This window comes from Phascolarctos cinereus, unplaced genomic scaffold (genome assembly GCF_003287225.1).
Source record: "Phascolarctos cinereus isolate Bilbo 61053 unplaced genomic scaffold, phaCin_HiC Scaffold_4;HRSCAF=312, whole genome shotgun sequence".
Taxonomy (NCBI): Eukaryota; Metazoa; Chordata; class Mammalia; order Diprotodontia; family Phascolarctidae; genus Phascolarctos; species Phascolarctos cinereus.
This window is the reverse complement of record NW_027555847.1, coordinates 460,745,824-460,754,046: the sequence shown is the minus strand read 5'-3', so window position 1 is coordinate 460,754,046 and position 8,223 is coordinate 460,745,824. Positions and strand designations below refer to the sequence as shown.

At 38.5% G+C, this 8,223-nt stretch overlaps 1 non-coding gene across 1 annotated transcript; it reads left to right on the top strand.

Annotated features, from left to right (window-relative positions):
- The first annotated feature begins 3,859 nt into the window (after positions 1-3,859).
- Positions 3,860-3,965, top strand: LOC144457271 (U6 spliceosomal RNA). The gene has a single exon (XR_013486592.1). It is a non-coding gene; the product is annotated as a U6 spliceosomal RNA (small nuclear RNA).
- Positions 3,966-8,223: the final 4,258 nt, after the last annotated feature.

Below are 8,223 nucleotides of genomic sequence, written 5' to 3'. Positions count from 1 at the left end.
GGCTTTTGAGATACTTTCCAGCTCTAAATATGATATGATCCTATGAATGAAAGAAATAGGTACTTTATGAAAAAGAAATTGTTCTTAGGATGGTGGGAACTGCCCCTCCCGCCATATATGTGTGTATACTGTAACTCTTGTATGTTTATTACTGCAAAATCATGAGCCATAGGAGATTCAGGCACAGAACTCACCTTGAAAGTGCTAAGAACAGATTTTCAAAGCCATTTATTTTTAATGGTGCTTAAATATCGCCTCATTACTAACATATAAAAAAAAAGCCTTTTGAGTCGCTATTTCATCTTACAAATGTTAGCTATTCTTTGTAGACAGGAACTGTCTGTTAAAGTAATATGTGACAACTACCGAATCAAAAGTGCCTTACAATGGGAGGCTGACATCTGTTTACTATATCCAAGGGGGAAAAAGGGTGCTGTGCATTTTTACTAGAAGAATTTTCCTTTAACAAGGCAGCCTGGAGACTTCACCAGGTCTTTGCAGTAAAGTGGTTTGTTCTGTGTGGAACACCACCAGAGGCCTGGTGGATTCATGGGAATTTCTACTTTCTAGTTGTCAATGCTACTCTTAGATGAACATTTCATTGATCTAGAAAGTTCTAGTAGGTTCAATGCTCTTTCAGAGAGGTAATGTGGAGACAGTAATCTTCATTAATTATTGAGTGGGTTCTGATTTTATTTTTTTTGTGGGGGTCTTCTCTTGTCACTATAAATTGTTCATCTTCCTTTCACATTTAAGAAGGCCAAACCATATTTTAGAGTCCCCTCCTCTAATCCCACACCTTTAATATCATTTTCAGACACTTGTAAGGGCTGTCCAAGGGAAGTCTTATGCTTAGACCAACTTCATCTGAGCTCAGTCCAAGCCACTGCAATTAAGAGAAGATCAGACAGAAGGCAGTCTACTTTGTAGAGAGTTTAAATCTGTGTGTAATCTTGCACAGGTGCTACTTCCTGTGTTCTGGAAAATCCGTCATCACCAAACATGCCAACTGCACCACACCTGGGTTAAAACTGAACATCTGGACCTACTCTCCTTTATTCACTCGTGTTCTTCAAATCTTCCCTGAACAGATGGAACTTTAACACGGGCTTGACATTAGAGATTTGTAAGCTTTGTGCACAGGGCTAAATCCATTTTTATATAAAACACAGCTACTCTTCTTATACTGAATAGATTACAGATATCATATTCCAGTAGTATATTTCAATTAGTAAACTTCAAGTAATTTATGGAGGCCATTTCCACTAGTGGTGACATATCTTATGATGATGTTAGCAGTTTTCCCAGAGAATTTTAGGAAGGTGGAAGTAGAGTGAATGTCATCATTGAGGAGTGGTCAGTGGGGCTTTGGATTCCAGTTGCTTTCCACTGGGTTATGAATGCCTAGGATTTTAAATAGCAATGCAGAAAATAATTAGCGTGATGATATTTTATATAGATCCTAGTCCTTTAAGGAATTTTCAGATGTTGAGTTTTATTGAATGTTCAGAATTATTTACTCGTTGTTATTTTTGGTCCAGATTGGTGATTTGTAACTCACATTGTGGAAACTTTTCCCACCAAGGCAGATTTAGGGACTGATACAGTTGCCTGGGGGATTGAGAAGGAAATAATTTGCCCGTGATTGCATAGCTAGAAGTATCAAAGGTAAGACTTAAAAACAAGTCTTCCTGACTCCAAGGCCAGCCCTCTCCCACTATACCACACTCCCTCTCATTTTAAATTCTGTGATAGTAGAGATGATCAATCAGTAATGATTAAGTACCTGCTTTTCTCAGTGCTGGAAGACTGTGGAAGACAACAGAAGTCACATGGAGAATTGAGGGTCTGCATTTTAACTATTAAGGGAGTGTTGGGTAATAAAGATGACATAGATTTTTTGCCACCCACAAGAAAATATGAAGTAATTGGATTACATCTTTGAGCAGTGATGAAAGGGATTTGTTGTACATGTGGGAGCATTGGTGCATATGTCCCTCTTAGTAAAAGTACCTTGAAAGTTAAATGGCTATTTGGTTCATTCCATTCTTAAAGTTCATCCAATTTGAGGTTAAGTCCTTAGATTCCAATGGCTATGATATTGGCAAGCCAGTAGAGATGGGAGATTGAGGGTCAGGTGGGAGGATCATTTAGTAGGACAGTGCTGCTGGATCAGAGAACCTGCAGAAGGGAGTTAAGTATAAGTAGCCTGGAAATTAGGAAGGGGACAGGTTATGAAGATCTTTAAATGCCAAACAGAAGACTTTTTATTGATCCTGGTGGTAATAGGGAGCCACTGGAGTCTTTTGAGCATGGTTAGAACTATGCTTTTAAAAAAATCACTTTGGCAGCTATGTGGAAGATGAATTGGAAAAGGTAGAGACTGGAGGCAGGAGAAACAATTAGAAGGCCATTGCAATAGTCCAGCTGACAGGTGATGAAAGCCTGAATTAGTGTGATGGCTATGTGAGTAAAGAGAAGGGGACATATCCGAGGTAGAAATGAAAAGATTTGCCAGCATATTGACTTCATAGAGTGAGAGTTAAGAGTTTAGGATGACATTGAGGTTGTGAGTCTGGGTGATTAAAAGGATAGTGGTACCTTCGATAATAATAGAGAAACTGGGAAGAAAGAAGGGATTGAAGAAAAGATAAGGAGTTTAGTGTTGGACATGTTGTTTATGGGAATCTAGTTTGAGACATCCTGGAGGAACTTGGTGATATGGAAATGGAGGTTAGGAGAGGTAAAGGCTGACTATATAAACCTGACAGTCATGCATAGGGAGGATAATTGAACCTGAGCTGTTAAGACCACCAAGTGAGATAGCATAGAGGGAAAAGAGAAGAGGACCCAAGACAGAGCCTTGGTGGGCATCCTTCCTGGCATCCATGGAACTGGGAGCAAATTAGTTCTAGTCTAGAAATGCCAGGGTTGATCTTGGTAGGAAAGAATTGTAAAGCTGCGAAGATTGGTACCATCTCAGAACCAAATTCTCACACTGAACCAAACTCAAGTGTGCTGGTGTGGTGGGTAGAACTGGACTGGTCTCAGCAAAAGAGAATTCTTTGGAGTCAAGTGTACAATTCATAGGATAAAAAGATTTTCATTTTTGAGAATTGCCAAGCTAGTGCCTTCTGAAAGAACACAATTGCTTCCAGATTTTTAGAGATGGAAAAGGGCTCTTTTTCAGTACCACATATTTTGTTCCTTTAATAAATTCTCCATTTAAGGTTGAAGAAGGTTTCACAGAAGAGATTTCATCCAGTCAGTCCCGGTGAATAGAGAGCACTTAATTAGTGCATGTTCACTTTAAAAAAAATAAATAATAAATGCTTCCTGATTGATTGACCAACTAGAGATACAAAGGAAGGCAAAAATAATTTCCTTACAGCATCTCACATTTGATAATGGAAAGACTGTAGTATGGAAGGAAGAGCAGAGGATTTGAAACAAGGTAAAAATGGAAGGGCAATGTATAAATACACAATTAAAAAAATAGATTCAGAAGACACATATTGGAAACAACCAAATTTATATGAGATAAAAGCATTGAGAAAGAGTAAATGTATGACATGTTAGGTGTTGTATAAGAAGTCTAGAGTCAAATCCAAGACCCAGCAATACTTTTCAGTCATTTATGTGACAGCCAAAAAGTGGGGAAGAAATGAAGCAAACAGGCATATGAAGAAAGAGCTTCTGGGAGCTTCTGGAAAGAAAAATAAAACAAAATTGTGCTGATCACAAATAGGAGAGACAAAATTCCCAAACTATTATAGAGCCAATATGAATGTCTCCAAATGGTTGAGTGATAACAGTGAGGTATGCAATAAAAAATAGGATAAAATTGGAAATGAGGAGGGTGCTTGCTTTGGCAGTCCATGTACTGACATGGAAATGATACAGAGAAGATTATCATGATTCTACTCAAGGATGACATTCAAATTTGTGAAGCATTCCATATTTCTTTAAAAAAAAAAAAGGAAAGAGGGTATTTGTAAATAAAATAAAAGGTCAAATAGAAAATTAATTTGTGTGCTGGTGAATGAATTTTTGTTTCTCAGAATAAACATTAAATACAAATATACAGATTCTTTGAAAATGTGTTTTATGATCCAGAGGTTTTTTTAATATACAAAGATGAAATGACACCCATGCAATCCTGCTTTTGAGAGCAGGAGTTATATTCATTTCTGTCAGATGTCTCAAGAACCTGAAGGCAGGAAAGAAGGATGGACAATCTCTGAAGGCCAATCAGTCCTGTGATTATAACAGTTACAACTAACAGGATAGTCTCCATCTAAATAAGTAAAGATCCCAATTTATCTCTTATTGGCTAATAGTTCTTAAGGGTTCAGTTATTGTAAGAAGGGAAGAGAGGACTATGCCTTCCATTACCAAGTTCTGTGGTCTCATAGATGTTGACTCTCCCTCCCACGATGTAGATTTCAACCTATCTGTACCTTATTCCATGCAGCTCTTGTTCATGTCTTCCCATAACTTTTCCAGGGAGCTTTCCGTAACTGCCTCCCTCAGTCTCGATATTTAACAGAACCACCTTCTTTCTAATGAGACATTTTCTAGATGTTATCACTCATGTTAATCTTTGCACGTTCCCGACTTTCTAAATTTCAAAACCATGCTTCTATTGCTGTCTCATCCTGAAACTTGCCTTAGTTCCTGTAGCCTTCTCACCTTGGAGCAGCCTATCAACCCCAAGGTTCTTTCCACAAGGCCTGACCTCCCTGTTCCTATTGGCAAGTCCCTCTTAGAACCTGTACTTTGTGGAGGGGCCCAGGCTGGCCTAGCTTCATTCCTGTCCTGGACTTGTTTCCAACTTTTTGGATTTCAAAACCATGCCTCTTGCATCTAAAACTTACATTTTCTTCCTTCTTCTCCTCCCTTTTTAGTTCGCCTTTGTGTATATTGTCTTCCCTCATTAGAATATAAGTTCCTTGAAGGCAAGCACTATATTTCTGTTGCTTGTATTATCATATCCTCTTCCAGAATGGACAAACCACAACTTGGTACAGTACCTGGAACATAGTAAGCACTTAATAAATGTTTGTTTCCTTCCCTGCATTGCCTCCTTCCCTCCCTGCCTCCCTCCCTCCCTTATTCCTTCCTTCCTTCCTTCCTTCCTTCCTTCCTTCCTTCCTTCCTTCCTTCCTTTCTTCCTTCTGTGTAGGCCATTGTTGTAGTCACCCTGTTTATACCCATCATTACTTTCTTCATGGCTCTTTCGGACAACTACAATTTTAATTCTTCAGAGATTGTGGTGTTCCGTAATTTGTAGCCTTTTAGCATTACCTGAACAATATGAGTATTAAAAGTTGAGTTTCTATTTTAAGGAGAAAGTGCTAGGTAATCTCCCAAATACAATCCCACCCACTACTCAGTTCTGGGCCTCATTCATTGACCATTTGCAGTATCTATCCAATATGTAGTGATGGATTAGCTCAATGGGCTGTCCTTTTAATTACATAATAGTCTGGATTCTTTGTCCATTTGATTTTTATGGTGTAGCTTATTGGATCCACACAAGTAGAATGTATGCTTGTTGAAGACAGATATATCTTAGTATCCCCACCACTTAGCATATTGCTTGGCACTTAGTACTATAAGTGTGGGTTGATTGGTTGGGCTCTTGATTAGAAACTTTTAAGTGACCATGGATCTCATTAAAGAGGCAAAATGTCACTTGTAAATGGGAATATCTGGAGTAACTAATCATCTGATGTAGACCTTTCTTCCATTTGGACTCCTTGGCATCTTCCATGACAGTGACAAATGCCTTTGTCAGACAGTCTCCTTGTTTTATATTTTGCTTGATTTTTGGTAATCAGAGGACTGTAGAACAAACTTATCTGTTGCTTAATCTTTCAAATTTTCTTATCCAAGTTTAACATGGGAGACACCTTTTTGGAGGACAGCCTCTAAAGCAGGGATTCTTAATCTGGGGCTCACTGATAGATTTTAAGAGGTCCATGAATTTAAAAAGAAATTTTTTTTTTGCTATATTTCAAGATAATTGGCTTCCTTTCTAATCCAATGTCTTCTATTTTGTATATTTATTTGTTCTGAGAAATTATTATTCTGAGGAGAGTTCCACAGGCTTCACCAGACTGTCACTGCCATGACACAAGAAAGGCTAAGAGCCCTTGCTTTAAAGCTACTTTTCACTATACCTAGTCAAATGCTTTTTGTTAGATAACAAACACAGTAGGACTTTGCATTGTCTGCACTTTCCCTCAGTAGTGTGTGTGTGACTATCAATGTATAGTCTCCTCTTCTTGACTATCTTCTCATATTCTCCTCAGATTTACCCTTGGTATGTTTCTAGATTATTTTCATGCAGACTTTATAGAATATGCAAAAGAATTTTGCAGCAAGGGCATTCTTGTTACCACAATGTACATAAATATTATTCCAGGAAGCTGTGCTCCAAAGCTGGGGTCTATAAACTATTGTCTTTGGGCCAAATCTGGCCCCTCTGCCTGTTTTTGTATGGCCTACAATCTAAAAGTGCTTTTTACAGAGCTGTTTAAAAACAAGAGATAGGCACTTTGGGCCTTGGGCCATAGTTTTCCAACCCTGCTTTAGAGAAGAGAGAAAGCAAAATAGAATATGACAGTGGTTCTCCCACAGTGCAATTCTGCAAGTCCTTTACAAAGCTCTTACTATTTTTGCTTCAACACTTGGCAACCTACTTCCAGATAATTTGGTCTAGTGCAAGATTGTTTTCAGTGAGGTCTTGTGAAAAAAAATGGTTGTGTTCTTGACCACCCAAGCAGATGGAGAGGTGCTAATTGTTGACTATTTTGCAGAACACAAAGCTGGTGCTAGGTTGACTAAGTAGTGTCTTAAAGCTCATTAAGAGGTCAGGAGTCAAGTTTTGGTATGGAAACAAGCTTAGATAAAGAGAAAAATTTAGTCATTCAGAGATGTTTAAGTGCTCTGTTCAGTCATGTCTCAGTCATGTCCGATTCTTTGTGACTTCATTTGGGGTTTTCTTGGCAAAAATACTGGAATAGTTTGCCATTTCCTTCTCTAGCTCATTTTTACAGATAAGGGAACTGAGGCAAACAGGGTGGAGTGACTTGCCCAAGGATCACATGGCTAGTAAGTGCCTGAGGCCAGATTTGAACTCAGGAAGGTGAGTCTTCCAGACTTTAGGTTCTGCACTCTATTCACTGCGCCACCTGCCTACTATTGAAAGGTCTAGCTAAAGTAAAAGATAGCAACCTGCTTGATTGAAAGGATCAGATATTAAAGAGCATTAATTTGCAAGTCAGAACCTATCATTGCCTAATATTAGGGGGACATTTATACAGCCTATTAGGTGTTTTATATGCATCGTGTCTTTTTAATTTTTATCTTTTTTATTCTGAACTTAACAAACATCAAATAAAATGATTATTAACACCATATAATAGCACAAAACCCCAAAGATCACAAAACTGCAAATCCCTATGGTGGGTGGGCTCATGTTTTATATGCCCATTGGAAGAGAGGTGTTCCCAAGGGTGGCCATCAAGTCTGATTAGTTAACAATTGATGAAAAAATGAATATTATGTGGGGTTGGACCTATTCAAATGAATTTTGATTATATCATTTACTTCTAAGCTACCTCCAGCCTTGGGCAATCTATTCAAAGAATTTATTCCCACCCAAACCTGAAGAGAGCACAATGGTTGCCCCATCTGGGTGGGGTTTGATAGAGGAGAAGGTTAGCTAAACATCTAGAGACCAAGGTCCCAAAATGAGGATCTAAGAAAAAGGGGGAAATTGGAATATCCCCAAATTATTGTTTATTAATAATAATTTCTCTCAATAGTTTTTTTTTACAAAGGTATATTTAATTTTATAGCTATAGCAAGAGTAAACATAGAAATATTGTCCCAAACACCCAAGGGAGCATAATCCTTTCTACACCACCCTGCTCTCTGAATGGGGATAGGTTCACAATTTAACTCAACTTATACATAACATTGGTACCATGTATAAAGCCAGCGTTTCTACCTGCTTCTGCTAGGCTGGAATCCTGGACCCTTGCGTCTCATAGTGTAGTCAGTGGGCTGGCTGCAACATCCAGCCTGAATTTCTAGACTCCTAGATCCTTGTGACTTGAGCTCCAAATGGAGGACCCACTGCCTGTACTTGGAATGGAAAAGAACAAATGAAAAGGCTAAAGGTTGAGCCCAATTTTGCAGGGACCATATGAT